Source organism: Salmo salar, chromosome ssa18 (genome assembly GCF_905237065.1).
Source record: "Salmo salar chromosome ssa18, Ssal_v3.1, whole genome shotgun sequence".
Classification (NCBI taxonomy): Eukaryota; Metazoa; Chordata; class Actinopteri; order Salmoniformes; family Salmonidae; genus Salmo; species Salmo salar.
The window spans coordinates 14,083,459-14,092,757 of NC_059459.1; the positions used below are offsets into that span (position 1 = coordinate 14,083,459).

General features: G+C 43.4%; 1 pseudogene; it reads left to right on the top strand.

Moving 5' to 3' along the window:
• The first annotated feature begins 1,685 nt into the window (after positions 1-1,685).
• LOC106576901 (isoaspartyl peptidase/L-asparaginase-like) lies at positions 1,686-8,676 on the top strand (annotated as a pseudogene).
• Positions 8,677-9,299: the final 623 nt, after the last annotated feature.

The window sequence follows — 9,299 nt, forward strand, 5'->3', positions numbered from 1 at the left end:
TTAGCTAACACAATGTGCCATTGGAACACAGGAGTGATGGTTGCTGATAATGGGCCTCTGTACGCCTATGTAGATATTCCATAAAAAAATCAGCCGTTTCCAGCTACAATAGTCATTTACAACATTAACAACGTCTACACTGTATTTCTGATCAATTTGATGTTTTAATGGAGAAAAGATGTGCTTTTCTTTCAAAAACAAGGACATTTCTAAGTGACCCCAAACTTTTGAACTGTAGTGTATACTACATTGTACATGATGAAGGAGCCACTTTGGATTTAATCCGCAATCTTCTATCTTAATGTTCTGGCACGGCTTAGAATCTGACACTGCATTCTTACATATAACTGCACTCTTTGCAGGGGAACTGGGATGGTAGGGTCAGCCTGGACAGGATCCTGGCTCTCAGCCCACAAGCCCTCACAGACATCTAAGATACTCTGTCCCAAAGGAGAACTGAACCAAACTAAGAGCAGACAAAGTAAAACAGTTTCTCCAGACACACAGTGTGCAGGATTATAGCTAGTGGACCATAGCTATATTATTTTATGTCATGATCACACACCTGGGTGATAAGCTTTATGCTTCACACACACCCCATTCACACCCTTGACCATAATACATGAACCAGAACAATGTATGTGTTATGGTAAAGGGTGTGAATGCTGGGCATGTCCATATAGCACAATGAGGCAGAGGCCTTTACCTAATACCTGGCCTAGTGTAAAGTAGATCTCTGTGGCAATGAAAAGCCTTTAAGTCCTTTTGATGGGGATGGAATTATCTTTATCCCCCACAGTAGCCCCTATCCATGCAATGCTGTTTTTATCAACAGTGCTGTGTTTGTGTTACCAATGATAGCTTCTCCTTTGGGTGTTGTGTTCAGCAGCTGTCCCCATTTCTCGGATCACTGACTGGAGCCTGGCAGCGGGCAGGCATTATGGAATGTTATTGTGCATATCACTCCCTCTGCTGATTGGGGTTGGGATTACAGTCTCATGTGGTATGTTGTCTCTCTCTCTGTTTCCTAATGTCCTCCCCGCTCCATATGCTTATGGCTGTTATGATTTTCATCTTGAATTTTTTTACAGATTGGTCTCTATGCAGTTAGTGCATCTGACGGAAGTGGCAGATAGAGTGAGAGCAGGTGAAAACGGGACAACAATATTTTGCTATTCAGGGATCTGCGATGGGTGTGAGGGAGTATGTGGGGCAGCAGAGGAAGGATTAGGTAATGTGGACCAGGATGAGACTGGGGCACTGTGGGTTTGCTGTGATGAACTGTGTAGGGATATACTGAGCCTGTGGGTGGCAGCAATACACCATGTATTTGTGTAGTCTGCCAGAAACGGAAAGGAAGAAGATGAGGAAGAGGATCACTTTCATTGTCTAGTGCTGCAAGTCGTGGTTCCAGCAAAGAGTGTCCATGTAGAGTGATACCAGAGGAGGCTGGTGGGAGGAGCTATAGGAAGAATGGAATAAATGGAATAAATGGACAGAGTTTGATGTGTTTGATACCCTTCCATTGATTCCATTCCAGCCATTACAATGAGCCTGTCCTCCTAAAGCTCCTCCCACCAGCCTCCTCTGATATATATACTGGTTGCGGTGTAGTTAAGGGGGTTAATCCTGGGTCATGTCCTTATTCTACAAACGCCGCTTTTCCTTTCTCATTTCTGCCCACTAGACGCATAGATAGGGATCTCTTGCCTTCGCCAGTCCATCTATTCCAATGGGGATGACTCATGAAAGAAAGAAGATGATGAAAGGAAAGTTCTAGTGCATCGTTAATCTACTACTTTGTTTATTTACTCGTTTGTTTAACCCAGACCTTGGATGTGGGGACTTTAATTTGCACATGGATTGGGTATATAGCTACCATGTGTTTTGTCCTCCCATAGCTAGTAGTTCTTTAGACAGTGGATCCATGGCAGCTGTAGGGACATGGGGTTTCTCTCAGCCTGATTACCACTGGACAAGATGCTACGGACACTGTAGAGAATGCCATGGCAGGTTGGCATGAGTTGGAGTTGATGACCCACCGACTACAGTTAAGCAAAGCAGCGTTTCTATTTAGATTTTTTTTTAATTACATTATAGTAATTTATCAGACACTTATTCAGAGCAACTTACAGTTAGTGCATTCATCTTAAGATAGCTAGGTGAGACAACCACATATCTCAGCCATAGTAAGTACATTTTTCAGCTATAAAGTAGCTATCAGCAAAGTCAGAGGTAGTAAGAGAGAAAAGAGTCAAGTGCGAGTGGGCACAAGCGGGGAGCCCAGCCAACAGCAAGTTGCAGGAGTCCAGACGGAAGTTGACAAGTGCCTGGTTTTGGACCTGCGGCACTTCCAGTGAGGTAGTGTCGTACTCTACAGGTGTTGTAGAACATAAACCTGCAGGAGCATGTTACTTCTTTGATGTTTGCAAAGAGTGACAGAGTGTTGTCCAGGGTCACGCCAAGATTCTTTGCACTCTGGGAGGGGGACACTGTGGAGTTATCAACTGCGATGGAGAGGTCTTGGAGCAGGCGGCCCTTCTTCGGGAGGAAGAGCAGCTTCACCTTGTCGAGGTTGAGCTTGGTGGCCGACATCCAAGCCCTAGATATCTACTAGGCACACAGATGCGTGTCCCCACCTGGGTGTCAGAAGGGGGTAAGGAGAAAAGTAGTTGAGTTGTCATCCGCATAGCAATGATAGGAGAGACAATGTGAGGATATGACGGAGGTGAGTGACTTGGTGTATAGAGAGAAGAGGAGAGGGCCTAGAACTGAGCCCTTGGAGACACCAGACGTGAGAGTATGTGGTGCAGACACAAATCGTCTCCACGTCACCTGGTAGGATGGGCCTGCCAGATAGGATGCAATCCTAAATTGTGCAGAGCCTGAGACACCCAGCCCTGACAGGGTGGAGAGAAGGATCTGGTGGTTCATGGTGTTGAAGGCAGTGGATAGATCTAGGAGGATGAGAACAGAGGAGAGAGAGTCAGCTATGGCAGTGCGGAGAGCCTCCTTGACACAGAGAGAGCTGTCCCGTTGAGTGACCCGTCTAGAAGCCTGACTGGTTAGAGCCAAGAAGATTGTTCTGAGAGAGATAGCGAGAGAGTTGGTCAGAGACAGCACACTCAAGTGCTTTGGAAAGAAAAGAAAGAAGGGAGTTATTGTAGTTTTTGACATCAGCAGGGACGAGTGTTGGTTTCTTGAGGAGGGGAGCGACTCGGGCCATTTTGAAGTCAGAGCGGACGCCGCCAGTGGTCAGGGGTGAGTTGATGAGGGAAGTGAGGAATGGGAGAAGGTCTCGAGAGATGTTCTGGAAAGGGAGGAGGGGATGGGGTTGAGCGGACAGATTGTTGAGTGACCGGACCTCACTAGTCACAAGATTTCATCTGGAGAGAGGGGGGAGAAAGAGGTTAAGGCGTAGAATGGTTCTGTGTGAGTGGGACCAGTGGATTCAATAGGCTGAGTGAATGAGGAGCGTATGTCGTCAACCTTCATTTCAAAGTGTTGACAAAGTTGTCTGCAGAGCGGGAGAAGGGAGGGGGAGGGGTGGAGGATTAAGGACGGAGGAGAAGGTGGAAAAGAGTTTCCTAGGGTTAGAGGCAGAAGCTTAAAATTTAGAGTGATGGAAAGGGGCTTCAGCAGCAGATACAGAGGAAGATAAGGTAGAGAGGAGGGGGAGAAAGGATGATAGGTCCTCCGGAAGTTTAGTTTTCCCTCATTTTCACCTGTTCTGTAAGCTCGCAATAAGTCACTCAGCCATGGAGCAGGAGGGGAGGGTGGAGCCAGCCAGGAGGAAAGGGGACAGTGAGAGTCATAGGATGCAGAAAGGGAGGATAGTAAGGTCGAAGAGGCAGAATCAGGAGACAGGAGAGAGAACGATTCAGCAGAAGGGAGAGATGACAGGATAGAAGAGGAGAGAGTAGTGGGAGAAAGAGAGTGAAGATTACGACTGCGCATAACCATCTGGGTAGGGGCGAACAGCCTCTAATAAAGATGAGGTCAAGCATATTGCCTGCCTTGTGAGTGTGAGGGGACTGGGAAAGGTCAAAAGAGGCAAGAAGGGGAAAGAAAGAGCTGGAAAGAAATTAATCAAAGGCGGATGACGGGACCTTGAAGTCGCCCAGTACGAAGAGTGGTGAGCCATCGTAGGAAATTAGCTTATCAAGGTGTCAAGCTCATTGAGGAACTCTCTATGGTGGGCGATAGATGACAACAATGTTAAGCTTGGGTCGGCAAGTGACAGTGACTGCATGGAATTCAAATGAGGTGGTGGACAGGTGAGTGAGGGGGAAAAGAGAAAATCTCCATGAGCAGCCCTGTGCCACCACCGCAAAGACCAGGTGCTCTCGGACCATGAGAAAAAAGGTTGTCAGATAAAGAGAGAGCTGTTGGAGTAGCAGTGTTCCCTGGGTTGATACATTTCTCTGTCAGGGCCAGAAAGTCTAAGGACTGAAGGGCAGCATAGGCTGAGATGAACACAGCGTTCTTGACCGCAGATCGGCAGTTCCAAGTATTGCTAGAGACCAGGAATTCCACATGGGTTGTGTGCGCAGGGTACACTAAATTAGAAGGGTTGCAGCCAAGGGGTGGGGAGTGTCTGTAAAGCAGACAGAGAGAGGGGCGAGCTGGGTTAAAAACACACATATAGTTGCAAAAGAGCAAAATTAGATCATCTGAAAATAACTAGGTAAGACACTCAAGTGAGAGAGTGGTGTGGCGGTCTTAGTTTTGCTGAGTTATTCCTTCCTTGAATAACTCAGCAGAACCATCTTTGTTTCGGTGGCGGTCTTAGTTTTGACGACGAGACCTCCGCTGACACTGATTAAACAAAACCACAACAGTCACAAATTGCCCTGCCCCTTAATCCTGGTTGATGTGTCAACAATCATCTGCAAGTTATGAGCAGTCATCAGTTCACACACCAAGTAGGCTACTGGGAAGACAGGCAGCATTTAAAGTAGATGGTCCTAGCTAGCAAAAACACAGTACTAGACAACAACAGATTAAGGCAAAAAAAATCAGGAGTCCTCTAGCTATAGAATGAAGCATAATGATAGTCTTGTGTTTTTTCCAGAGGTTGAAGATGACCCAGAGACTGGGCATCACATTGTGGGGAGGGGAGGATTCCCTAACAGTGGGGGAGTGTGATGCTGCGATCATGGAGGGCATCGCCGGCAGGTTCGGGGAAGTCACAGCACTACGATGGTAAGAGAACCACCTGCTGAAACCACTGCCATGGGAAAGAGATATCTTTGAAAATAAATACTCATAGGGAAACCCATTGATAAATGTTTTGTCTGTACGGTATGAAAGTATGATTTCCAGCGTTGGGGCTCCGGTGCGGGTGGCTTGTAGGGTGATGGACAGGATCCCCCACAGTCTGCTGGTTGGTGATGGAGCAGCAGCTTTCGCCAGGGAGAAAGGCTTTACTATAGAGTCCAATGACCACATGCTGAGTGCAGTCAGCCAAGGATTACTAGGTACCAATACTCCATGGGGTAATATGGCATGGCTAACTATTTTAAATATAAATTACAGATATTGATAAACTAAAATTATAACTCATAGTTGCAGGACTTGCTGGAACAGAAGCAAAGTGTCAGTGGACATGACACACTTGGTGAGAACGGAAACTTGCTTTTGAAATGTTTTATTTATCATGATCTTCCTGGTCATTGTAGAACATTGAGTGACAGTAGAACACGTAGCTATCAGAGGGGTTAAATGCAGAAGACACATTTCAGTTGAATGCATTCAGTTGTACAACTGACTAAGTACCCCCCTTTCCCCTTCTCTTTATTGTAACATAACTGAAAACGACTGGTAATGTATGACTGATACTTGTGCAGTAAATTGTTTGGTCCGCTAAGGGGAGACCTAATCCATACAACCACATTAGTCTGGGTTGTCTATTATATCATTTATGAGTCCCTAACCCGACACCAACTGTTTTGATCTGGAATCACTTTATAATAGTCTTGATTCCATTATCTCCAATATGAATGTTTCTCATCTCGGTTAAATAACCCCAGTTTCCCTTTTTTTCCATAATTATGATTACTGACAATTCCTGCAAGGAAAGTTGGTACAGTACAATACATCTGTGGACCCAGGTCTAAAAGTGCAGTTTAAGTATTTATTAGTTCACGTCTAGCACCTTCTCATCTTCCCGTTCTCAACAGGACTTATAGTGGCAGTTAGACAACATGGGGAACATAACTGTTGGTGAGGAAATTGGTGTCTTCTGTTTTTTTGTTTTGCTCTTTCTTCCTTATTATGTAAGGGTGTTTTCACATATAGTCCGCTTTAAAGGAACCAATATCAGCCCTTTTCAAAGGAACCAATATCAGTCCTCTTTAAAGTGAACTCTGGGGTAAAACAAAAAGCTTATGAACCCAGTTCTCTTTGTAGTCACACTGCATTTGCCTTTGAATGAGGCCTCAACTCTTTTGCCAGTTCACTTCAACTACTTTGTGGACTGCGTTCTCTTTGCATTCACATTGCTATGTTTATAAAGGAACCAATATATTTTTCCAACATGCACTCTGGGTTTTTACAAAGTGCAGGACAAGCTATTCAATTAGAATGCGTTATCAGACAGCTACATACACCTACTTACATTTTGGAAGCTAATAGATTGCATTGAGTTCAAATATGACATATAATAATTGTAATCAGAAGATACTATTAACATGTAAATTTGATTGGTAACAGAATAAATAGCATTAGAATAACTGCAGAATAAATAATGCTGTAATTGGGGCTAGTGCCCCTTGAAAATCTCTTAGCCTATAGATCACATATTGCAAATAAATAATCTGAACTAAAAACTCCATACATTTTGGAATTTCTGTGCATCCTTGACAATCGCTAATGAATATACAAAATCAGCACACATTTTTTTGCGCAAACCGGCACATCGTCATCTTCTCTTTTTTGTGGCACCAATGTGAGGGTTTATGGCAGGGGGAAACGGTGTTGCAGTAGTCTAGTGTGTGGTTTGGGAATAATGACAAGCGAACCTGGGGAGCTTTGCGTTCACATTGTCCTAAAAAAGGAAACCATGTGTTTGATGCATTTGATGGCATTCCGCTCCAGCCATTACCACGAGCCTGTCCTCACCAATTAAGGTGCCACGAACCTCCTGTGGTGAAAACACCCTAAAAGACATTCATTGACTATTTATATTCCGAATTTAGAGATACTTACATAGTAGCTACAGTATGAGGTCAGGTTGTAATATTATCATTCAGCGGATTTTCTCTTGTCCTATTTTTCAGTTGTTTTTACTTCAGGTGCCCCCTTCAAATCACCAGGGAGGGTGGAAGACTCTCCCCTATTGGGCTGTCGCCTATACACTGAACACATGGCAAGTTGGCAGCTACCAAAATTAACTCAATCAAAGAACTGAACACACTGATTAACTTTTTCCCCTCAATGTTTTAGTAGCCTTTTCTGGAAAGTTGTGTTATGTGACATGCTACATAATTAATTCATGTTACTGTATGTTTGTTAATCCTACAAAGACTGAAGGTGTATGTAAAGTTTGAATACATTATTGTAATGTTAATGTAAACAGTCTATTTAAAACAGTACAATATTCAATGGACAAGTGGAGCAAAAAAAGTGAATGTAGAATTGTTGGGGCGAGGGGGCAAATAATTTTGGCCTTATTCCAAGAACCTAGAAACAATCTCTCTTTGACCAGGATACTATCGCCTTTTCACATAACCATGTCTCTGTTTCAGTACGCTTGAGGGAAACTTATTCATAGACAATTCACCACACTCCACAGTTTAGCATCTTACGATCAATAAGAAAACACAAGAGCAAAGGAAGCGCATGCTGAATTGAAAGAGATGTGAATATTAAAACAGGCTTGTTGTTTTTCACGTGGGGGCCACTGCAGGTACAGTATGTGAACTACCCTAATCATGTAGTAACCAACAAAGTTTGAGATTGTTCAAATAGCCACCCTTTGCCTTGATGACAGATTCACTCTTGGCATTCTCTCAACCAGCTTCTCCTGGAATGTTTTTCCAACAGTCTTGAAGGAGTTTTTTGATTTGTTTAACACTTTTTTGATTACTACATGATTCCATATGTGTTATTTCATAGTTTTGATGTCTTCACTATTATTCTACAATGTAGAAAATAGTAAAAATAAAGAAAAACCCTTGAATGAGTAGGTGTTCTAAAACTTTTGACCGGTAGTTTTATATATATATAACGACCCTAAGCACACAGCCAAGACAAGAAAAAAAATAGAACAAAAATAGAACAATAGAATAATATATATATATTATTCTATTGTTCTATTTTTTTTCTTTGCATGCTCAAATATGCTTTAGACTATACATTCATAAGGGGTCTTCTCTTGTCAGCCAGAGGTGATGGTGACAAAACACTGTGTCATTGCCCAAGCTTTCATGCTGTTCAACTGATGAAACAGGCAGTGTTATCAAATTATCAAGCCATAAATCATTTTACTTTGTCAACCTTATACTGAGTCAGGTGTAGGTTTGATGTGCCCTGTGGTTAAGATGTTTGAGCAGCACCACTGTCCCATGAAATCTATCCAGCTTTAATTCACACAGCATTAGCCTGCCTGGAACTTGTCCTCCCCCTTAACTCAACTGACTCTCTGTCTCTCCCTCAGGAGTCATCATCCAATGAGGCCTGTCACGTTGTCCTGGATGACATCCTCAGGAGGATAGCCCCAGACAGGTGCTTTAAAGTTGGACTCATCACCCTGAACGTGAAGATGTCTTTTCTACTCTTAGACCTATATTATAGAAATTGAGTGGTCATTGGTATATATAGTGCATTCGGGAAGTATTCAAACCCCTTGACTTTTTTCACATTTTGTTACATTACAGCCGTATCCTAAAATGTATTAAATTGTTTTTTCCCCCTCATCAATCTACACACACAATTCCCCATAATGACAAAGCAAAAAGGTTTTATACATTTTTGCAAATGCATTAAAAATTAAAAACGGAAATATCACATTTACATAAGTATTCAGACCCTTTACTCAGTACTTTGTTGAAGCACCTTTGGCAGCGATTACAGCCTCGAGTCTTCTTGGGTATGATGCTACAAGCTTGGCACACCTGTATTTGGGTGTTTCTCCCATTCTTCTTTGCAGATCCTCTCAAACTCTGTCAGGTTGGATGGGGAGCGTTGCTGCACAGCTATTTTCAGGTCTCTCCAGAGATGTTCGATCGGGTTCATAGTCCGGGCTCTGGCTGGGCCACTCAATGACATTCAGAGACTTGTCCCGAAGCCACTAGTGT